The sequence below is a fragment of the Zingiber officinale genome, chromosome 2A (genome assembly GCF_018446385.1).
Source record: "Zingiber officinale cultivar Zhangliang chromosome 2A, Zo_v1.1, whole genome shotgun sequence".
In the NCBI taxonomy this organism is placed as follows: Eukaryota; Viridiplantae; Streptophyta; class Magnoliopsida; order Zingiberales; family Zingiberaceae; genus Zingiber; species Zingiber officinale.
Window position 1 is genome coordinate 69577985 of NC_055988.1, and position 25346 is coordinate 69603330.

Sequence of the window (25346 nt, forward strand, 5' to 3'; positions counted from 1 at the left end):
CTAAACTTCAATTTAGTCTTCCCCAACCAATACATCTTTGTTTTCAACATGAAAACACCCTTTTTATGTATACAAATGTATTTTGATGGGTTTAGAACGGTTATCTCGACTAAACCTGGTTTGGAATGTTAAAATCAGGCTTTCCCAGCAAAAATCAGCTTCCTCAATCGATTGGAGTTGGGTCCCAATCGATTGAACTGGTTTGAATCGATCCACTAATCGATTCAGCCGGCCTGGATCGATCGACTGATCGATCCAGCGAGCTCCTGCTCGCGAGAATAGCCTTCTTAATCGATCTACCGATCGATTGAGACACTCTAATCGATCAGGTGATCGATTGGAGTGCTAATAGTTGTTGAAATTCCATTTCAGTGAAATTCAAAAACCCCTAGAAAAATCTACAAAAATCCAAACATTGTGAAAATTTGTGTAGACATTATTTAGGGCATATATTATCATGGAAAAATAATTTTATAAGAAAATACTTCATATTTTCCAAGATTGACACAAACTAGAGAACTTGCCAAAATTTTAGTATTTTCTTCTAGTTTGTGCTCAACTATTCAATGATGATTACTATCAAAAGATAATTTTCATCAAGGTTTGCCAAAAGAATTTTAAAATGATTTTCAAAATCAATATCCCACCATGTTCCTTAGGCTTAATGCACATGACTTGTACATTAGCTTTCCCAATGATGGGAAAACACAAACCTATGTGTTTTGATGAAATTAGAACTCAAAAGAATGCACTAAATCAACATCTTGAGTTTTGTTCATCATCCTAACATCTCACTTGTATCTAATGTGCACTAAATCGCATACAAGTCACCTTATAGGTCTTTGTGAAATGTAAAGTTTAGTTTTGCCTAATCTAGGGATCATGCATATCTATCTAGGCATTTTTGAATAATAACATCCATCAAGGATGTTACTTATTAATTAATACCATTAGTCCTTAATAAACAAGGAATTCAAATGATGCATGATGATGTTATGACATACATCAAAAAGATATAATTTTCAAAAGAAAATTTCTTATAACTATATGAAGTATGGATGACATGACAATGTATTTTTGTGTTTTTCATAATAAGGCATGAGTGCAAACACAAATAAATAAATATGATGTCATGGCATTTGATGAGCAAACAAAGCATGACAAGTTAGCATAGATAAAATACCTAGATTACCTACCTAAGTATTCTTAACCCCATAGCTAATTTTAAATCTAACCTAGATTGCCCAAAGTGCTTTAAGACAATGCCAAAGTCTAAATTGGCATTTCTAATTCTCTTGATTAATTTATACCAATTGAAATTAATCATATTCCTCAAGTGTTGGCATATTTCATTTTTGCACAAGAGTAGCACATTAAATTAAGGCCCGGATTGCCTTTAATCTCTTAAGAATATACCAAACTCCTAACTTGGTAGTTCTTATGATTTTCCTAAATTGTGCCAATTAAGATTAAAATCATTATTTTCAAAATTTGGCACATTTTACTCTTCCAAGGAGTAAATGATATATCTATTTCATTTTCAAAGGTTAATAATAACCTTGAAAGTACTCCTTGTGTGTCAACTTCAATATGATTAGGTTAACTACCCTTTCACTTAGAGTTGACACTCTCTAACCCATCTATGGGGTAGAGAAGATGCTCCTAGGAACCCAAAATCTATTGGTGCTCCTTGGATGCTCTAGGTACTCACTAGGGATAACATCCCTAGATACCTTCCTAATGACCTTGTTTGGATTCATAGAAGCCTTTGTCACATTTGATAGGTCAACCCTAGGAATTGCTTCCCTTGTGACCTTCTTTATGACTTTCTTGGACTTCTTAGAAGTTTTAGTCACATTTGTTGCAAAAATACTCTTAGGGATGACCTCCCTAGTATTCTTTACTTGACCACTAGACCTAGGATTTGTTCCATAACTATATGGAACTCTATGATAAGTAGGTACATCCTTTTTGGTTTTAGGTTTGTATCCCAAACCTCTATGACCCTTGGATAACCCTTATTGTCCTAAACCTAGATTTTGACTCTTGGATCCTTGTGTCATATTTGTTATTTTTCGAAGAGTCCTCTCTAATTTGTCAAGTCTTGACCTCAAGACTTGATTTTCCTTCCATAATTCTTCACCCTTAGGTTTTTCACTAAAACCTTGATTTTTCTTCTTCTTAGGCAAATACCTAGAATCCTTAGGGTTCTTGCCTAAATTCCTATCTACCTTTCTAGGCTTAGGTTGAGAGGTTTTAACATGACAAGCTACATGATTTCCCTTAATCTTATCATGCCTTCTATTTTCATGGTAAATAGAATTAAAATGATATAGATTAGAACTATCATGCTTTTTACCATTATTAAAGGGGGTAGGTTCAATGAACATTACCTTCCTTTTTACCTTGGAGGCTCCCCCTTGAATTGTGCTTCCTCCTTGAGCCTTGACCATCTTCTTCCCCTTAGGGCATTGACTTCGGTAATGCCCCTTTTGATTGCAAGAGAAGCACACAATGTGCTCTTTGCTCTTCTTTGTTCTGGGAGTGGTCTCCTTAGGCTTCTCCTTGTCCTTTTGTGCCACTTGGCCCTTCTTCTTGACCAATTTAGGGCATTTGCTCTTGTAGTGCCCATGTTCCCTACATTCAAAGCATATGATATGATTTTTATTATTAAATGAACTATTTATACCTTCTTGTGTAGGGGTTGTTGGGTTTTTTGGGCCGCGAAAACCGCTTTTCGCATCGCGGAAACCCCGAATCACCCAAAGTCGTAGATTCGTGCAAGGAAAAACCGAATGAAATACAAGTACGAGTTTCAAAAACTTTAGATCTACTCCTAGATCTATGTGTTGAGAGCTTTTACCTTTGAAGCGTGCCCTCGCAAAATTCCCGCTCGTCCAAGGTACGTGTCGGATCTCCAAAGTATCAAGGTAGATACTTCTCTAGTGATATCCACCCGAACAAGGAGTGCTCTCTAGCACTCAAGGATGGAGAAGAGAGCCCCAAGTGTGCTAGCACTTTCTAGAGCTCTCGGATAGAATTTGAAAAGGGAGAAAAGAGAGAAAAACAAGAAGACTCTCACATACTCAACTAGTAGTATCCTCTTCTTGTGTCCTTCACACTCTCTTATCTTTTCTTGGATGAAACTCAACACCTTCTCACCTTCCAAAACCCCACGGCAATAGCAAGAGGGAGAGGAGGAAGAAGCCAGGAGGAAGAAGAATGAATTGAATGCACCATAATGCCACACAACCAAAACCTCCACCACTAATGTGTGGCCAGCCACATCTTGTAACCTCCCCATTAATGTGGCCGGCCACATTAAAGCCAAGGGGAGGGAGTAACCCCCATGAGGTGGCATGCCTCATGAGGTGGAGGTGATGTGGCAAGGATGAGTCATCCTTATGATGTGGCAATACATCAAGTCAAACTTGATGTTTCAACTTCTACTTGGTCAAGTCAAACTTGACCAATTGTCTTCCTTGTTGAGTTAAATACAACCTTTGATTCAAGTCAATTTTAATTTAATGAATCTCAATTCATTAATATAAATTGACTCAATGAATCAAATCTAAATTAGACTCATTCAACAATTGAATCTAATTGAGTCTAACTCGATAAGTCTAATTTGAATCTAATCTTTGGTACATCAGATGAACCCAATCCATTTGGATGAGCAAGATCACAAAGGAGCAACTCACGATGGTTAGATCGTGGGTAGGGGTACTGCCCCTAACCCCGCAAGGGGATTTGCTCCGCGATTGCACCCGAAATCGCTAAAAACGAACCTGCCGGGAAGATTTTTCCGAAATGGCAATGTCTCGACCCAAATCATTTTGGGACAGTGAGTTTAGGCGCTGTTGGATCGCAAAGGAACCCTCGCGATGGTTAGATCGCGGGTAGGGGCGCTGCCCCTGGCCCCGCAAGGGGATCCGTTCCGCGATTGCGCCCGAAACCGCTAAACGGGACCGCTGGGAAATTTTACTCGTAAAAATTGTAAAAAATTAATTTTAAAATTATAGAAAATTATGAAAATATATAATTTTTAATTATATATTAATTTTGTGATAGTCATGGCCCAAAACCCCAATATGATTGGATTGTGTTGTAATTCATAATACGGCCTGCGTGCCGTTATGTGTTTGCGCGTGTTGTATGTTTTTATTTTTCCGCGACCTGTGTGTCATGCCTTTCTCATATATTCTGGTTGTAAATTAGATTTAGACTCGAATGTAACTCGAGTTTCAAAAAATTGTAATGTACAAAATTGGAGCTGTGGAAGGTCCACTCGAGACGGAGTTACGGGGAAGGCGCGAGCAACACAAGGTGGTCAAAAGGAAGGCGCTTGAGAAGTTGACCTTAGGTTGACCATCCGATCTTCTCATTGGCTTGAGAAGATCATAGTAGGGCCATGACTAATCACAAAACTTAGTTAATTACTTGTGTATATGATGCATGTTTAATTAAGTAATTAATTAGTGCCTAGCGATTAAGATTAGATCTAAATCGTGCACAAGATGCACCCTTACGATTAGATTAGATCTACATCGTGTACAAGATGCACTCTATCGATTAGATTAGATCTATTTCGAGTATATGATACAACATCATTTAGATTAGATCTAAATCACGACAACTCAAAATGCCTACCATGCCGTGATACCCATCACTACCTCGATCGCATGATGTTGTTGAATCTGCCAAAGCAGAGCAACGCATACTATCTTGGTAGGTGTGGAGGGACAATCTTGGTCCCGCCTATCAACGCATGGGCGAGTATAAACTCAATAAGATTGAGTATCCCTAGTTAACTCGGTTGGATCGAGTATAACTATAGGCATTTTTCCAACGGTTGGAAAGATAGGTCAAAATCACATATATATTAACTCTCGGGCGTATTAGCCAAAGCTAACTCAGGTTTTAATATAAATGTGGATCTTGATTCTATAAACAAGAGTTGCATAGAGATGTAATTGGTAATCGTTACCTACCGATCATACTAAATCTTGGGCGTATTAGCCAAAGCTAACTCAAGGGTTAGTATGATGTGGATCTTGTCCCACATGAATTATAGAATTCAGTGGGAGCATCATTTAGTTAAAGACCTAATTAAATGATTAAGAATATGATATTTATTTCTGCCTTTATTTCTGTTGTAGATTACCATGACGTCGAATACGAACACTTTCTCCCTGCGATCTGTCCTTGAGAAGGACAAGCTCAACGGAGCAAATTTCCTGGACTGGTACAGGAACCTGAGAATACTTCTCACCCAAGAATGTAAGCTCTACGTTCTGGAGCAGTCCATTCCGGAGGCTCCTCCTGCCAATGCCCCGCGAGCTGACAAAGATGCTTACAAGAAGCATCAAGATGATGCATTAGATGTGTCATGTCTAATGCTCACGACCATGAACTCTGAGCTTCAGAAGCAACATGAGTTAATGGGCGCTTATGATATGGTTGAACATCTTCGTCAACTGTATTAAGGTCAAGTGAGGCATGAGAGATTTGAGATCTCAAGGGCACTGTTTCAGTGCAAGATGTCAGACGGGGCTCCTGTAGGCCCATATGTACTCAAAATGATTGGGTACATAGAGAAGCTACAAAGGTTGGGGTTCCCACTTGGCCAAGAGCTGGCCACTAACCTGATCTTGCAATCCTTGCCGGATAGCTACAGTCAATTCGTTCTAAACTATAATATGAACGAGATTAAGAAGCCACTGCCCGAACTTCTTAGCATGTTAAGAACTGCTGAGCTGAATGTAACACCCCTAGAAAGCCTAGATAAGAAAGTAAGGATAATGAGAGTTTGAAGGTAGTGAAAAGAAGGTGTAAATATTCTAAGTTGAATATTAAGATGGGAAGGATTTAGATGATTAAAAACTTTATGAAAGAAAATAAAGTTGAGAATATAAAGTTCTATACATGATTTATAATGTAAGGAATTAATGTAAACAAAAGAGATATGAGATATTATATATGCATGTATGAAATATTTATGCATAATGCATATACATGAATTATTTTGTACAAAAATATGTTAGGAGAAGGATTTGATCCTTGGTTCTCTTGTGGATGCATGCATGTGTTAACCAAGTGTGATAGGAGTGAATATTGTAAGAGGAGAGATGGGAATTATAATTAAAGGAAAGAAAGGAGAGAAATTAAGAGAAAGAAAAGAGAGAAACTCAAGAAGCATTTCTCTAGCATATTCTTTCTCATTAAGAGGAGAAGTAAATGAGGAGGATGAATCAAGTCAAGTTTTCCTCCCCTCACTTTAGTATAAATAGGCATGGAGGGGGGGGGGGGGCTTCATCCTCAACTCACTCTCCTCCTCTCCTCCATTTGTGCCGAGCACTCTCCCTCCCTCTTTCCTCTTGTTGCCGAGAGCAACAACTCTCCCCCTTCTTTCTTTCTTTTTGTTGCCGAGAAACACAAGAGGAAGAAGCCTCTTCTTCTTCCTCCTCCTCTCCACCAAAAGACCTAGCCACTTCTTCCTCTATTGGTGCCGAGCAAAGCAAGCAAGGAAGAAAGGTCCACAAGCAAGTTCTCAACTCTAGGAAACTTAAGCAAAGAAGGTAAGCTTCCCCTCACCTGCGGTACAAGGCTTTCATGTGATTTTCGGATTCTTTTTCTATGCCTTGAAAGAAAGTTTTCCCCTATGTTTGTATACATATATGATGCATGATCAGAGGTGTATGTAACCCTAGAATTTCAATCAAAAATATTGTAAATAGGTTAGGAAAATTATTGTCTAACCAAACTAGTGCAAGTTTCCCTCTATGAAATGCTAAGGACCTTCCTATGGTTTTCTTGCTTGGAAGTTGATTGGAACCAAAAGAACCCCACTCTCATGTTTCGGCCAAGAAAGAATTTAGGGTTAGGAGGACCTTGAATTTAAAATAACTATGCTTATATGACATGATAAAAAGTTCTTAAGAGTTGTATACTTGTATGTTGAAAAGAAACTCATGAACCTTACTCTTAATATTTCGGCCATGGTAAGGTGATAGTTTAGAGAAGCTTAAACAAAATTCTAATATGCTCAATGACCTCTGTGATATTATGTTATGAAAGATGATTAATGCTCTCATGTTTAATTGGAATGTAGAAAATTAGTTACATGATTTATGACATGTAAGATCACAAGAGTCCTAGCTTGTTTATGATCCAACCTTGTGTATGATGTTCTTAGTAAATCTTGCTATGAAATTTACTTAGGTTTCCCATGCTTTAGGCCACTTAAAGGAAGTTTATATTCTATGAATTTCGGCCAAGTAAGGTTTAAAGGACCTAGAGGCCTTGGAAATGAAACCTAAGGGGTTAAAAGTACTTTTTATGAAAACTTGATAATGTGTGAATGTGATACATGTTTGTATGACCTAAATGAATCATTATGTGTTCGGCCATGAAGGGATAGATGCCCTAGAAACCCTAGAACAAAAATTAAATATGTCTATGCCATGCTGTATGAAAATGATATGATAATAAGTTGGAATGCATGATTGCTTTAGTTACGAAATGATATGCATAATGAAGTTATATTATGAAATATGCCATGATGTGTTATAGCATAGAAAATGCTATACATAATGAAAAGAAATGAAGTTATGTTATGATATGTGATAGCATAGAAAATGCTATACATAATGAAAAGAAATGAAAAAAATAAATGCATGAAAGATTGTTAAGGACATGATATGATAGTTATGCATGATAAGTTATTTTTATGGTTTGTACCAAGGGTGGGCTCCGTAAACGCCCCGGGGTCGATGGAGTAAGACTCGGGCCTCGTCAGTAATGGGCCTTTGAGTGCCCTAGGTCGATGGAGTAAGACTCGGGCCTAGTATGTATGCATGGTAGGGCTCAAGACTTGCTACCTTGGACCTACGCATTAAGTATGTGGTACAAACCGGGATCCCAAATGATGATGATATTAATTTCAAGTACTATTAAGTATAAGTTTTCAAATTCACGATGCATTGCCTACATTCATATGTGCTTGAATTATATGATGATATGATATAATGTCATGTGATATTATGATATGAATATGATGCCTTGTATGTCTCATGCTTGTGATTTATTTGTTTTATGATATGATATTCATGCTTCTATGAAATGATATGTGAATAAGAAATATGCATGATATGTTTGAATAGAATGATATGTTATGTTATGATTAATTGAGACGATGATATGTTGATCCATTCTTGATATACGATGATTCTCAGTTTTAGTGAGTAGGAAAGGAACTTACTGAGCCATGAGTGCTCATAGCTTACTTTCCTTGTACCGCAGATAAAAGAGAAAGCTGGATGTACAACGGAGCAGCAGGAGGAGCAGATAGTGATGTGTGTGGTGGTGGCTCGGCAAGAACGATTCGGACAAATTAATATTTTTAGTTATAAGTTCAATATATGCACATTTGAACAAATCAGAATATGTGATATTATGCTTAATAAATTAAATTCTTTAAAGTTTTTATTCTTCCGCTGTTATAACTAAAGCATGTACGTAAGTAGTATAAGATCGTAGCGCCGCCTTTGGTTGGGTAAGAAGGCTGGGCGTTTACAGGTGGTATCAGAGCGAAGTTTTGCCAGCTCACTACACACACATCAAGCTCCTTCCTATCGCTCCAAGTAAGTACAGTTGCTTAGTTTATTTATATGCAAAAATTAGTATGATACTCTAGGATACATGAATAATAGCCTAGGAAGGATACCTTAAGCTATACCCTAGAGAAGGGTGCATGATGACAAGTATGTGTTAAAAATAGTTTGATACTCTAGGATGCATGAATGGTAGCCTAGGAAGGATACCTTAAGTTATACCCTAGAAAATGGTGCATGATGATAAGTAGGTGATATTCTAGGATGCATGAATGGTAGCCTAGATACAAGAACCTTAGGCTATAACATAAGAGGAATAATGAATCTTTAAAATCTTGTAGAAATGGACTATATCCCGTTCGAATACGATCCCGAGGATATAGAATATTTTGGCGAATACCTCGAGTTCGCGGATGAACCCGATATGCTGGAATACTTCGACAACTATGTGAGCGACTCGGAATCTCCGGAACACGGCGAGTTCGGAGAGGAAGATCTCGAGGAAATCGAGGAAGGGAATTCGGACGATAATGAAGATGAAGATTCAGAAATTATGGAATATTATGAAGGAGAGAACGAGTTTCCTGAGATGGGTGAGGATGAATTTAACCTTGCTGAATACATGGAAATGGGTTTCAACCCCAACGATATAATAGACTTCGAGTGGGGACTGAACAACCTCGAGGGGGAACTAAACGAAGACCCGATGGAACCGGACGAACATGTTGAAGAAGACGAGGGAATGGATGAAGAGACAATAATCGACCCGGAAGAGGCATCGGAGATTCAACCTCCGATAATGCCTGATCCACCCCAGAATGATCTGGGCAAGTCGATACAGGTTGGGTTGATGATGACTACTGCTATCATGTCCTTTATGGCAGGAGTAGTCACAACCTACCTGGCCTTTTAAGAGAAGAAGTTATGAACAAAAAAATGTAATAAAAGCTTTTGATGTATAAAAAGAGTAGAAATGGTATCAATTTAAGCATGAGTCAAGGGAGATTGGAAGCTCCACCAACGTCTAAGGAATCTGAGCAGAAATTGTCATTCTAAGTTCGGGGACGAACTTTCAATAAGTAGGGGAGATTGTAACACCCCTAGAAAGCCTAGATAAGAAAGTAAGGATAATGAGAGTTTGAAGGTAGTGAAAAGAAGGTGTAAATATTCTAAGTTGAATATTAAGATGGGAAGGATTTAGATGATTAAAAACTTTATGAAAGAAAATAAAGTTGAGAATATAAAGTTCTATACATGATTTATAATGCAAGGAATTAATGTAAACAAAAGAGATATGAGATATTATATATGTATGTATGAAATATTTATGCATAATGCATATACATGAATTATTTTGTACAAAAATATGTTAGGAGAAGGATTTGATCCTTGGTTCTCTTGTGGATGCATGCATGTGTTAACCAAGTGTGATAGGAGTGAATATTGTAAGAGGAGAGATGGGAATTATAATTAAAGGAAAGAAAGGAGAGAAATTAAGAGAAAGAAAAGAGAGAAACTCAAGAAGCATTTCTCTAGCATATTCTTTCTCATTAAGAGGAGAAGTAAATGAGGAGGATGAATCAAGTCAAGTTTTCCTCCCCTCACTTTAGTATAAATAGGCATGGAGGGGGGGGGCTTCATCCTCAACTCACTCTCCTCCTCTCCTCCATTTGTGCCGAGCACTCTCCCTCCCTCTTTCCTCTTGTTGCCGAGAGCAACAACTCTCCCCCTTCTTTCTTTCTTTTTGTTGCCGAGAAACACAAGAGGAAGAAGCCTCTTCTTCTTCCTCCTCCTCTCCACCAAAAGACCTAGCCACTTCTTCCTCTATTGGTGCCGAGCAAAGCAAGCAAGGAAGAAAGGTCCACAAGCAAGTTCTCAACTCTAGGAAACTTAAGCAAAGAAGGTAAGCTTCCCCTCACCTGCGGTACAAGGCTTTCATGTGATTTTCGGATTCTTTTCTATGCCTTGAAAGAAAGTTTTCCCCTATGTTTGTATACATATATGATGCATGATCAGAGGTGTATGTAACCCTAGAATTTCAATCAAAAATATTGTAAATAGGTTAGGAAAATTATTGTCTAACCAAACTAGTGCAAGTTTCCCTCTATGAAATGCTAAGGACCTTCCTATGGTTTTCTTGCTTGGAAGTTGATTGGAACCAAAAGAACCCCACTCTCATGTTTCGGCCAAGAAAGAATTTAGGGTTAGGAGGACCTTGAATTTAAAATAACTATGCTTATATGACATGATAAAAAGTTCTTAAGAGTTGTATACTTGTATGTTGAAAAGAAACTCATGAACCTTACTCTTAATATTTCGGCCATGGTAAGGTGATAGTTTAGAGAAGCTTAAACAAAATTCTAATATGCTCAATGACCTCTGTGATATTATGTTATGAAAGATGATTAATGCTCTCATGTTTAATTGGAATGTAGAAAATTAGTTACATGATTTATGACATGTAAGATCACAAGAGTCCTAACTTGTTTATGATCCAACCTTGTGTATGATGTTCTTAGTAAATCTTGCTATGAAATTTACTTAGGTTTCCCTTGCTTTAGGCCACTTAAAGGAAGTTTATATTCTATGAATTTCGGCCAAGTAAGGTTTAAAGGACCTAGAGGCCTTGGAAATGAAACCTAAGGGGTTAAAAGTACTTCTTATGAAAACTTGATAATGTGTGAATGTGATACATGTTTGTATGACCTAAATGAATCATTATGTGTTCGGCCATGAAGGGATAGATGCCCTCGAAACCCTAGAACAAAAATTAAATATGTCTATGCCATGCTGTATGAAAATGATATGATAAATAGTTGGAATGCATGATTGCTTTAGTTACGAAATGATATGCATAATGAAGTTATATTATGAAATATGCCATGATGTGTTATAGCATAGAAAATGCTATACATAATGAAAAGAAATGAAGTTATGTTATGATATGTGATAGCATAGAAAATGCTATACATAATGAAAAGAAATGAAAAAAATAAATGCATGAAAGATTGTTAAGGACATGATATGATAGTTATGCATGATAAGTTATTTTTATGGTTTGTACCAAGGGTGGGCTCCGTAAACGCCCCGGGGTCGATGGAGTAAGACTCCGGCCTCGTCAGTAATGGGCCTTTGAGTGCCCTAGGTCGATGGAGTAAGACTCGGGCCTAGTATGTATGCATGGTAGGGCTCAAGACTTGCTACCTTGGACCTACGCATTAAGTATGTGGTACAAACCGGGATCCCAAATGATGATGATATTAATTTCAAGTACTATTAAGTATAAGTTTTCAAATTCACGATGCATTGCCTACATTCATATGTGCTTGAATTATATGATGATATGATATAATGTCATGTGATATTATGATATGAATATGATGTCCTTGTATGTCTCATGCTTGTGATTTATTTGTTTTATGATATGATATTCATGCTTCTATGAAATGATATGTGAATAAGAAATATGCATGATATGTTTGAATAGAATGATATGTTATGTTATGATTAATTGAGACGATGATATGTTGATCCATTCTTGATATACGATGATTCTCAGTTTTAGTGTGTAGGAAAAGAATTTACTGAGCCATGAGTGCTCATAGCTTACTTTCCTTGTACCGCAGATAAAAGAGAAAGCTGGATGTACAACGGAGCAGCAGGAGGAGCAGATAGTGATGTGTGTGGTGGTGGATCGGCAAGAACGATTCGGACAAATTAATATTTTTAGTTATAAGTTCAATATATGCACATTTGAACAAATCAGAATATGTGATATTATGCTTAATAAATTAAATTTTTTAAAGTTTTTATTCTTCCGCTGTTATAACTAAAGCATGTACGTAAGTAGTATAAGATCGTAGCGCCGCCTTTGGTTGGGTAAGAAGGCTGGGCGTTACACTGAACCTTAATAAGGCTAAGCCCAACACTGTTCTGATGGTTCAGAAACATAAGGGAAAGGGCAAGCCCAAAGGCAAGGGAAAGTCCCATGCCAAGGGCAAAGGCAAGGCACTGAAGCCTAAAGGAGGGGTCGCCAAGGATGCTACCTGCTTCCACTGCGGTCAGACCGGGCACTGGAAGAGGAACTGCAAGGTATACTTGGAGGATCTTAAGAAGAAGCGAAGTGAGACTTCCACTTCAGGTATATATGTTATAGAAGTCAATCTATCTATTTCTACATCATGGGTATTAGATACTGGATGTGCTTCTCACATTTGTACTGATGTGCATGCGCTGAGAAATAACAGGGCATTGACAAAGGGCGAGGTGGACCTATGAGTAGGCAATGGAGCACGGGTTGCTGCTGTTGCTGTAAGGACTTACTTTCTATCTCTGCCCTCTGGGCTTGTACTAGAGTTAGTCGATTGTTGTTATGTGCCTGCATTAACTAAGAACATTATATCAGTTTCTTGTTTGGACAAGAAAGGTTTCTCGTTTACTATAAAGAACAAATGTTGTTCCGTCTATTTAAACGATATGTTCTATTGTAGTGCACCTCTGATAAACGGACTCTATATTCTAGACCTTGAGAGCCCTATCTATAACATAAATACCAAGAGGTTCAAGTCAAATAACATGAACCAAACCTACCTCTGGCACTGTCGCTTAGGTCATATAAACGACAAGCGCTTATCCCAGCTCCATAAGGATGGTATGCTGGACTCATTTGATTTTGAATCATATGAGGTATGCGAGTCATGCCTACGAGGCAAGATGACCAAGACTCCCTTTAGTGGGCACAGCGAGAAAGCGACTGATTTGTTAGGACTCATACATAGTGATGTATGTGGCCCTTTCAATGTCGCTGCTAGAGGCGGTTATAGGTACTTCATCACATTTACTGATGACTTCAGTAGATATGGTTATGTGTACTTGATGACACATAAGTCTGAATCCTTTGAAAAGTTCAAAGAATTCAAAAACGAAGTACAGAACCAGCTTGGCAAGAGTATTAAGGTACTTCGATCCGATCGAGGTGGAGAATACCTTAGCCATGAGTTCCGTGACTATCTAGATGAGTGTGGGATTCTATCCCAACTCACTCTACCTGGAACACCACAGTGGAATGGTGTATCCAAAAGGAGGAATCGTATCCTATTAGATATGGTATGGTCTATGATGAGTCACACAGATATTTCGACATACCTTTGGGGCTATGCTTTAGACACGGCAGCTTTTATACTCAACCGAGTTCCATCCAAGGCCGTGATAAAGACACCATATAGGATATGGACTGGGAGAGATGCCCAGGTGTCTTTCATGAGGATTTGGGGTTGTGAGGCTTACGTTTGACGTCAAGTCTCAGAAAATTAGGACCCAAATCCGACAAGTGCTACTTTATTGGATATCCCAAGGAAACTAAGGGATATTACTTCTACATTCCCAGTCAGCACAAGGTAGTTGTGGCAAAGACTGGGGTCTTTCTAGAAAGGGATTTTGTTTCTAGAAAGACTAGTGGGAGCGCGTTCGATCTTGAAGAAGTTCAAGATACGAACAATAGCACTGATGCCTCGATGGAAATTAAACTGGAACCACAAAGTGTTGTGGATGATGTTCCACAAGGAGTTGAGGAACAACAACCAGTTCAAGTAGACATACCTCTTCACAGGTCTGATAGGGTGCGTCGTCAGCCTGAGAGATACTCGTTTCTCTTGTCTGAGCATGATGACGTTGTGCTCATAGAGGATGAGCCTACCACCATTCAGGAAGCTGTGATGAGACCAGATTCCGAGAAATTGCTAGAGGCCATGAGATCCGAGATGGAATCCATGTACACCAACCAAGTATGGACTTTGGTTGATCCACCTGAAGGGGTAAACCCATTGGGTGCAAGTGGGTCTTTAAGAGAAAGACTGACATGGATGGACTTATCTATAAGGGTCGCTTGGTAGCTAAAGGTTTCAAGCAGATTCATGGTATTGACTATGATAAAACCTTTTCTCCAGTAGCGATGCTTAAGTCCATTCGGATCATGCTTGCTATTGCAGCCTACCATGACAATGAGATATGGCAGATAGATGTCAAAACAGCATTTCTGAATGGAAACCTACTCGAGGATGTGTACATGACACAACCTGAGAGTTTTATAGATCCACAGCATACTAGTAGAGTATGCAAGGTGCATAGGTCCATATATGGACTAAAGCAAGCATCTCGGAGCTGGAATCTTCGATTTGATGATGCAATCAAACAGTTTGGATTCATCAAGAACGAAGATGAGCCTTGTGTCTACAAGAAGGTTGTAGAGAACACAGTTTTCTTCCTCATTGTATGTGGATGACATACTACTCATTGGGAAGGACATCTCTTTGCTTCAGTCTGTCAAGACTTGGCTAGGGAGTTGCTTCTCAATGAAGGATTTAGGTGAGGCATCCCACATTCTAGGGATACAGATCTATAGAGATAGATCTAAGTGATTGCTTGGCCTAAGTTAGAGTACATATATTGACAAGGTACTCCTTCGGTTTGCCATGCAGAACTCCAAGAAGGGATTTCTGTCGATGTCACATGGCATGAGTCTTTCGAAGACTCAAGGTCCCTCTTCTAGAGAGGAGAGAGACCGCATGGATCAGATCCCTTATGCCTCAGCCATAGGATCGATCATGTACGCCATGCTATGTACTCGACCTGATGTCTCGTATGCTTTGAGCATGACGAGCAGATACCAGTCAGATCCAGGTGAAAGTCACTGGATAGCGGTCAAGAATATTCTTAAGTACTTAAGAAGGACTAAAGAATATTTCTTGATATATGGAGGCAATGATGAGCTAGCTGTAAAGGGTTACAGTGATGCTAGCTTCCAGACCGACCTGGATGACTATAGATCGCAGTCGGGGTTCGTATTTTGTATTAATGGTGGTGCTGTCAGCTGTAAGAGTTCGAAGCAGGACACAGTAGCTGATTCTACAACAGAGGCCGAGTACATTGCTGCATCAGAGGCAGCAAAGGAGGCAGTTTGGATCGGCAAGTTCATCACTGAACTTGGGGTGGTTCCTAGCATTGCTGACCCCATTGAGTTCTATTGTGACAACAATGGAGCTATAGCACAGGTGAAGGAACCTCGCTCACACCAGCGAACCAAACACATACTACGGAGCAGCCATCTCATTCGAGAGATCATCGAGAGAGGAGATGTGAAGATTTACAGAGTACCGACAGAGGCTAACATCGCAGATCCCTTGACCAAGGCTTTGGCACATAGGTCATTTGGGCTTAGAGCCTACACTGATTGGCACTAGTGCTAGTGGGAGATTGTTAGCTAGAGCCCTAGAGCCAATCATTTGATGATTGTATTTTGGACTTATTGTATCATATTCTATATAAATAAAGGCATTTGGATTTTGGTTATTATACTTACTTGCATTTGTGCCAAATAAACTAAGTATAATAATGTCCTTGAGTAGATGGTTCTCACCTATATCAATCGGTTAGTTGAACCGATAGTGAGATGATATAGGGAACACTACTCTAAATCATTCCTAGTTGAGTGTTAACATTCAGGGACAATGTTAATGCAATAAAACTAGCATGTAGGTCAACTCGATGAATTGATCTCAGAAGTCATGGATATGGAGATATCAAGTTGACACATGGGTATGCATTGGAGAATGTATACTGAATGACCCGCCATGAGAAAGTATCATGGATCGTTATATGAGTGTCATATACTTTCTCATGTGGCTATTAGTATGACTATTAATCCTTGGACCTGAAGTCACCATGGTTCCCTACATAAGGAGTTGCATACTTTGGCTTTGTCAAACGTCACCCGTAACTGTGTGGACTATAAAGGCGATTACTGGGTATGTAACAAATTATGCGGAGGGATGTGAGTGATGTAGATGGGATCTATCCCTCCCATATGACGGGAGCGACATCAATATTCTTGATAGAGTGAGACCACTAAGTGCATGGCCATGTCCAAATGAGTCAACATGAGATGTTGAGCTCATTTAATCGAGTGAGTTTACTTGGAGTTTAATATTTAGATTGATTAGAGGATGACACGGTCTATGCCTCACATTGATCAATCTAGATGTCTAGGATAGAAGGACAATGTCACATATTGTGAGGAGTCACAATTAGTAGTCACAAGGTGATGTTGGATCTCAACATTCTTGTAACTTGGGTAGTAATGATGTGTTGCTAGATACCGCTCATTACTTATGCTTCTAAATGAGTTTACGGGCATTGCCAATGTTAAAAGAACCTATTGGGTCACACACAAAGGTATAATTCTTTTCATGTAGATCTAGGAGTAGATCTAAGTAGAAACTCGTACACGTAACATTGTTTTGAAATCTTTTCTTCGCAATAGATCCGTTGGCTAGGGTGATTCGGGGTTTCCGCGACGCGAAAAACGGTTTTCGCGGCCCGAAAAACCCAACAGGGGTGGCTTCTTCTCCTTTGGATCCGGATGCGGAGGCTTCCTCTTGATCCAATGATGATTCTCCTCCAATAGATATGTCTTGATTTATGGAGGTGGAAGCTTCTTCATCCTCTTCTCTTCTTGACCCGGATGTGGAGACTTCTCCTTCTACTTGATCCGGTGTCACCAAAAGTTGCTCCCCCTCAATCCTAGAGGTGGAGATTTCTTCATCTTCATCTTGTACATGGAACAAGGAGTATGCTCCCTCCTTGCCCTCTTCATTGCATCCCTTTGAAGATGAGGCTTCTTCTTGGACTTGATCCAATGAGTCGCCCTCTTTGGATTCCTCTTGATTCGGTACAGTGGAGGGGATATCATGGATTGATGCCAATTTGCTCCAAAGCTCCTTGGCATCCTTGAACTCTCTAATTTTTCCAAGAATGTGGCAAGGCAATAGATTGACCAAAAGCTTGGTCACTTTATCATTAGCCTCACATCTTTGGATTTGCTCTTGGCTCCAATTGCTTTTCTTGAGGACTTTGCCCTTTGAGTTTCTTGGAGCCTCGAAGCCTTCTATTAGAGCAAACCATTGATCTATCTCCACCATTAAGAAGTTTTCGATCCTTGATTTCCAAAGATCAAAGCTAGTAGATGTGTACGGTGGAGCCACCCTTGTGTCAAATCCAAGTCTATCTTGGAATTGCATCTTGAAGTTGAGCTTCTTGAATTCTTTAACTTTGATGAATTTGCTCCAACTTCTTCACCCTCTAGCTCTGCTTGTTTTGTTTGCCCCTTCCGGCGATGATTCCGGTGAAGAGCGGCCTCGCTCTGATACCACTTGTTGGGACCAAAAAGTAGCTAGAGGGGGGATGTGAATAGCTCGTCGCGTGCTTCGTGGTTGGCGTTGCTTTTTTCTTCAAAGATGTGCAGTGGAAATGTACAAGAAACAAAATACAACGCTAACAAATGAATTTTACTTGGTATCCACCTCACAAGAGGTGACTAATCCAAGGATCCACACACTCACGCACCCTCCACTATGAAACACACTCCTCTACAGTAACTACCGAAGGTGGAGAAGCCTTTACAAACTCTCAATACAAGAAGAAAGGAAAGGATATGAAATACAAGCAAAAGCTTGCAATAAACCCTAACCCTAACTTTTCTTCTTGCTTTAGATCTGCCTCTTGACTTGGAAGAATCTCCAAGAATCTTCAAGAACTGGCAATCTGAACTTGAGAGAGAGCTGTGGAGTCGCTGGCCAACGGTCGGATCCCGATCGATTGGATTGCTCCCAATCGATCAGGGAGGCTTTGGATCGATTAAATGATCGATCCAGAGTGCCTCTGTGCTCTCTGAAATAGCCTGGTTCAATCGGCTGATCGATCCAGGGCTTATCACGCACAAACAGCAACTCCCAATCGATCCACTGATCGATTGGGACCTCTGGATCGATCCACGGATCAATCCAAAGGGATTCTGTTCGTGGGGACTCACCCGATCGATCAGCTGATTGATTGGGCATGATCCAATCGATCAGCTGATCGATCCAGATCTACTGGATCGATCAGCTGATCAATCCTGATCTTGGTTTTTGCCCAAAAGCAAGTCCAAAGCCCCCTAAACCAACATCCAGTCAACCATAACTTGTTGGTACATAAAACCTAGCATCCGATCACCCTTGACCAGCTAGGACTCTCTCACAAAGTGTCTGGTCAATCCCTTTGACCCACTTGGACTTTTCTCCTCTTGCCAAGTATCCGGTCAATCCCTTTGACCTACTTGGACTTTCACCAAATGTCTGGTCAACCTTGACCCATCTAGATTTCCCCGTGCCTGGCTTGACTCACGAAGACTTCCCTTCTGCCTAGCTTCACTCACTAGGATTTCTCTTTTGCCTGGTTTCACTCACTAGGACTTTCACCTGGCTTCACTCACCAGGATTTCCCTTCTGCCTAGCTTCGCTCACTAGGTCTTCTCATCTGCCCGGCTTCACTCACCAGGACTTTCACCTAGCTTCACTCATGAGGATTTTCAGTCAAGTATCCAGTCAACCTTGACCTACTTGACTCTCCTTCACAATCTCCCCACATGAATAATTGCACCTGCAATGTTCATGTGTTGTCTGCAAGTATTGTCAAACATCGAAACCAAATGATCAAGACTAGAGCTTGACTCACTTCAAGCCCAGTCAAACAGGTCAACCTTGACCTAGGGAATATTTCACCAACACAAACCACATAAGTGTGGCCGGCCACTTTATTGGAGTGTATGAGTTTCATTTTTGCTAGTGTAACTCTCATCTTCTTCCTCCTAGTGCTCTCTCTTCTTGCTCTTCCTCTCCTCATCTTACCGAACCCTACTAAGGTGCTAGCACACTTTAGTTTGGTGATCTCCTTCTTGTGTTCATGTGGATACTTTTAGAGGGTTGTCTACTTTGACAATCTTGAGATCCGGCACCATTGGACGAGGGAGATTTGCGAAAGCACGCATCAAGGGTAAAACTCATACTCTAATATAGTTCTAGAGTTTGTAAACTCGTACTCGTAATGTTTTTGAAGTTTTATTCTTCGCACGGATTCGGTGGCGGGGCCTTCGGGGTTTCCGCGACGCGAAAAAGCGATTTTCGCGGGCTGAAAAACCCAACAGTGGTATCAGAGCCACATGCGAAGACTTGTATGAGTTTAGTTTGTATTTTTATGAAAAATATAGATTCTGTAATATTCTGTAATTTTATGATTTTTAGAGTTTTTATGGGTATTTTTCTCGTAGAAGCGAAGCACAAGTGTTTCAACACTTGTAGGCTTCGACTACCGAGAAGTTTTTTCCGAAACGGCAAGGTTTCGCCCCAAATCTTTTTGGGACAGCGGGCTAAGGCGCTGTAGGATCGCTTAGGGACTCTCGCGATGGTTAGGTCGCGGGTAGGGGTGCTGCCCCTGGCCCCGCAAGGGGATTCGTTCAGCGATTGCGCTCGAAAACCGTTAAACGGGACCGTCGGAAATTTTTACTCGTAAAAATTGTAAAAATTGGAATTAAAATTGAAGAAAATTATAGAAAATACATAATTTAGAATTATGTATAATTTGTGATAGTCATGGCCCAAAAAGACCCAATCTGATTGGAAATGTATTGTAATTCATATTACGGCCTGCGCGCCGTCATTTGTGTTGTTTGTGTTGTACATTTGATTTGCGACCTGCACATCGTGCCTTTCTCTATTATTTATTCTTGTTGTAAATTAGTTTAGACTCGAATGTAACTCAAGTTTCAAAATTGTAATGTACAAAATTGGAGTCGTGGAAGGTCCACTCGAGACGGAGTTACGAGGAGGGCGCAAGCAACACAAGGTGGTCAAAGGGAGGAGCTTGAGAAGTTGTTGACCCTAGGTTGACCATCCGATCTTCTCATTAGATTGAGAAGATCGTAGTAGGGCCATGACTAATCACAAATAAATTTAATTAATTGCTTGTATGTATGTGATGCATGATTAGTAATTAATTAGTGTGTAATGATTAGATTAGATCTAAATCGTGTACATGATGCACCCTTCCTAGTAGATTAGATCTATCACGTATTTGATACACATAGATGATTATATTAGATCTAAATCGCGTCAACTTTAATGCCTACCGTGCCATGATACCTATCACTACCTCGATCACATGTGTTGTTGAATCTGCTAAAACAGAGCAACACATATTATCTTGGTAGGGTACGGAGGGACAATCTTGGTCCCGCGTAACAACGCATGGGCGAATACAAACTCAATTAGATTGAGTATTCCTAGTTAACACGGTTGGATCGAGTACAATTATAGGCATTCTTCCAATGGTTGGAAAGATAGGACATAAATCACATTTATATTAATTCTTGGGCGTATTAGCCAAAGCTAACTCAAGTTTTAATATAACTGCGGATAATGATCCTATAAACAAGAGTTGCATAGAGATGTAATTGGTAAATCGTTACCTACCGATCATACTAAATCTTGGGCGTATTAGCCAAAGCTAACTCAAGGGTTAGTATGATGTAAATCTTGTCCCACATGAATTATAGAATTTAGTGGGAGCATCATTTAGTTAAAGGCCTAATTAAATGATTTAAAAGAATATGATATTGATTTTCTGCATTTTTATGTTGTAGATAACCATGACTTCAAATACGAACACCTTCTCTCTGTGTTCTGTCCTTGAGAAGGACAAGCTCAACGGAGCAAATTTCCTGTACTGGTACAGGAACTTGAGAATAGTTCTCACCAAGGAACGTAAACTGTACGTTATGGAGCAGCCCATTCCGGAGGCTCCTCCTACCAATGTCACGCGAGCAGACAAAGATGCTTACAAGAAGCATCAAGATGACGCATTAGATGTGTCCTGTCTAATGCTCGTGACCATGAACTCTGAGCTTCTGAAGCAACACGAGTTAATGGGCGCTTACGATATGGTTGAACATCTTCGTAAATTATATCAAGGACAAGCGAGGTATGAGAGATTTGAGATCTCAAGGGCACTGTTTCAGTGCAAGATGTCAGATGGGGCTCCCGTAGGCCCATATGTACTCAAAATGATTGGGTACATAGAAAACCTATAGAGGTTGGGATTCCCGCTTGGCCAAGAGCTGGCCACTGACCTGATCTTGCAATATGAACGAAATTGACAAGCCACTGCCCGAGCTGCTTAGCATGTTAAGAACTGCTGAGCTGAACCTTAAGAAGGCAAAGCCCCACTCTGTTCTGATGGTTCAGAAACACAAGGGCAAGGGCAAGCCCAAAGGCAAAAGAAAGTCCCAAGCCAAGGGCAAAGGAAAGGCACTGAAGCCTAAAGGAGGGGTCGCCAAGGATGCTACCTGCTTCCACTGCGGTCAGACCGGGCACTAGAAGAGGAACTGCAAGGTGTACCTGGAAGATCTTAAGAAGAAGCGAAGTGAGACTTCCACTTCAGGTATATATATTATAGAAGTCAATCTATCTATTTCTTCATCATGGGTATTAGATACCGGATGTGCTTCTCACATTTGTACTAATGTGTAGGCGTTGAGAAATAGCAGGGCATTGTCAAAGGGCGAGGTGGACCTACGCATAGGCAATGGAGCACGGGTTGTTGCTGTTGTTGTAGGGACTTATCATCTATCTCTACCCTCTGGCTTGTATTAGAATTGGATGATTGTTGTTATGTGTCTACATTAACTAAGAACATAATTTCAGTTTCTTGTTTGGACAAGAAAGGTTTCTCTTTTATAACGAAGGACAAATGTTGTTCAGTTTATTTAAAAGATATGTTTTATTATAGTGCACCTCTGATGAACGGACTCTACATTCTAGACCTTGAAAGCCCTATCTATAACATAAATACCAAGAGGTTTAAGTCAAATGACATGAACCAAACCTATCTCTGGCACTGTCGCTTAGGTCATATAAATGACAAGTGCTTATCCCAGCTCCATAAGGATGGTTTGCTAGACTCATTTGATTTTGAATCTTATGAGACGTGCGAGTCATGCCTACTAGGCAAGATGACCAAGACTCCCTTTAGTGGGCACAGCGAAAGAGCGACTGATTTGTTAGGACTCATACATAGTGATGTATGTGGCCCTTTCAATGTCACTGCTAGAGGCGGTTATAGGTACTTCATCACAATTACTAATGACTTCAGTAGATATGGTTATATGTACTTGATGACACATAAGTCTGAATCCTTTGAAAAGTTCAAAGAATTCAAGAATGAAGTACAGAACCAGCTTGGCAAGAGTATTAAGATACTCCGATCAGATCGAGGTGGAGAATACCTTAGCCATGAGTTTCGTGACTACCTAGCTGAGTGTGGGATTCTATCCCAACTCACTCCTCCTGGAACACCACAGTGGAATGGTGTATCTGAAAGGAGGAATCGTACCCTATTAGATATGGTACGATCTATGATGAGTCACACAGATCTTCCGACATTCCTTTGGAGCTATGCTCTAGACACGGCAACATTTATACTCAACCGAGTTCCATCCAAGGCCGTGATAAAGACACCATTTAGGATATGCACTGGGAGAGATGCCCAGGTGTCTTTCATGAGGATTTGGGGTTGTGATGCTTACGTTCGACGTCAAGTCTCAGACAAGTTAGGACCCAAATCTGACAAGTGGTACTTTATTGGATATCCCAAGGAAACTAAGGGATATTACTTCTACATTCCCAGTCAGCACAAGGTAGTTGTGGCAAAGACTAGGGTCTTTCTAGAAAGGGACTTTGTTTCTAGAAAGATAAGTGGGAGTACATTAGATCTTGAAGAAGTTCAAGATGCGGACCACAACACTGAAGCCTCGATGGAAGTTGAACTGGAACCACAAAGTGTTGTGGATGATGTTGTTCCACAAGGAGTTGAGGAACAACAGCCAGTTCAAGTAGACATACCTCTTCGCAGGTCTGATAGGGTACGTCGTCAGCCTGAGAGATACTCATTTCTCTTGTCTGACCATGATGATGTTGTGCTCATAGATGATGAGCCTACCACCTATCAGGAAGTTGTGATGAGACCAGATTCCGAAAAATGGCTAGAGGCCATGAGATCTGAAAAGGAATCCATGTACACCAACCAAATATGGACTTTGGTCGATCCACCTGAAGGGGTAAAACCCATAGGGTGTAAGTGGGTCTTTAAGAGAAAGACTGACATGGATGGACTTATCTATAAGTGTCACTTGGTAGCTAAAGGTTTCAAGCAGATTCATGGTATTGACTATGATGAAACCTTTTCTCCAATAGCGATGTTTAAGTCCATTCGGATCATGTTTGCTATTTCAGCATACCATGACTATGAGATATGGCAGATGGATGTCAAAACCACGTTTCTGAATGGAAACCTGCTCGAGGATGTGTACATGACACAACCTGAGGGTTTTGTAGATCCACAAGATACTAGCAGAGTATGAAAGCTGCATAGGTCCATTTATGGACTAAAGCAAGCTTCTCGGAGCTGTAATCTTCGATTCGATGATACAATCAAACAGTTTGGTTTCATCAAGAACGAAGATGAGCCTTGAGTCTACAAGAAGGTTGTAGGGGATATAGTTGTCTTCCTCATATTGTATGTGGATGACATACTACTCATTGGGAAGGACATCCCTTTGCTTCAGTCTGTCAAGACTTGGCTAGGGAGTTGCTTCTTAATGAAGGACTTAGGTGAGGCATCCAGCATTCTAGGGATATAGATCTATAGAGATAGATCTAAGAGATTGCTTGGCCTAAGTCAGAGTACATATATTAATAAGGTACTCCTACGGTTTGCCATGCAGAACTCCAAGAAGGGGTTTCTGTCAATGTCACATGGCGTGAGTCTTTCGAAGACTCAAGGTCCATCTTCTAGAGAGGAGAGAGACTGCATGGATCAGATCCCTTATGCCTTAGCCATAGGATCTATCATATACGCCATGCTATGTACTCGACCTGACGAGCATATACTAGTCAGATCCAGGTGAAAGTCACTGGATAATGGTCAAGAATATTCTTAAGTACTTAAGAAGGACTAAAGAATATTTCTTGATATATGGAGGCAATGACGAGCTAGCTGTAAAGGGTTACAGTGATGTCAGCTTCCAGACTGACCAAGATGATTATCGATCGCAGTCAGGGTTTGTATTTTGCATAAATGGTGGTGCTGTGAGCTGGAAGAGTTCGAAGCAGGACACAGTAGCTGATTCTACGACAGAGGCAGCAAAGGAGGCAGTTTGGATCCGCAAGTTCATCACTGAACTTGGGGTGGTTCCCTGTATCGCTGACCCTATTGAGCTCTATTGTGACAACAATGGAGCTATAGCACAGGCGAAAGAACCTCGCTCACACCAACGGACCAAACACATACTACGGCGCTTCCATCTCATTCGTGAGATGACCGAGAGAGGAGATGTGAAGATATGCAGAGTATCTACAGAGGCTAACATCGCAGATCCCTTGACCAAGGCTTTGGCACAGAGGAAGCATGATGGTCACACTAGGTCATTGGGGCTTAGAGCCTACACTGATTAGCACTAGTGCCAGTGGGAGATTGTTAGTTAGAGCTCTAGAGCCAATCATTTGATTATTGTATTATGGACTTGCTATATCATATTCTTATATAAATAAAGGCATTTATTTTGGTTATTATACTTACTTGTATTGGTGCCAAATAAACTAAGTATAATAGCGTCCTTTAGTAGAAGGTTCTCACCTATTTCAATCGGTTAGTTTAACCGATAGTGAGATGATATAGGGAACACAACTCTTAATCATTCCTAGTCGAGTATTAACATTCAGGGACAATGTTAATGCAATAAGACTAGCATGTAGGTCAACTCGATGACTTGATCTCACAAGTCATGGATATAGAGATATCAAGTTGACA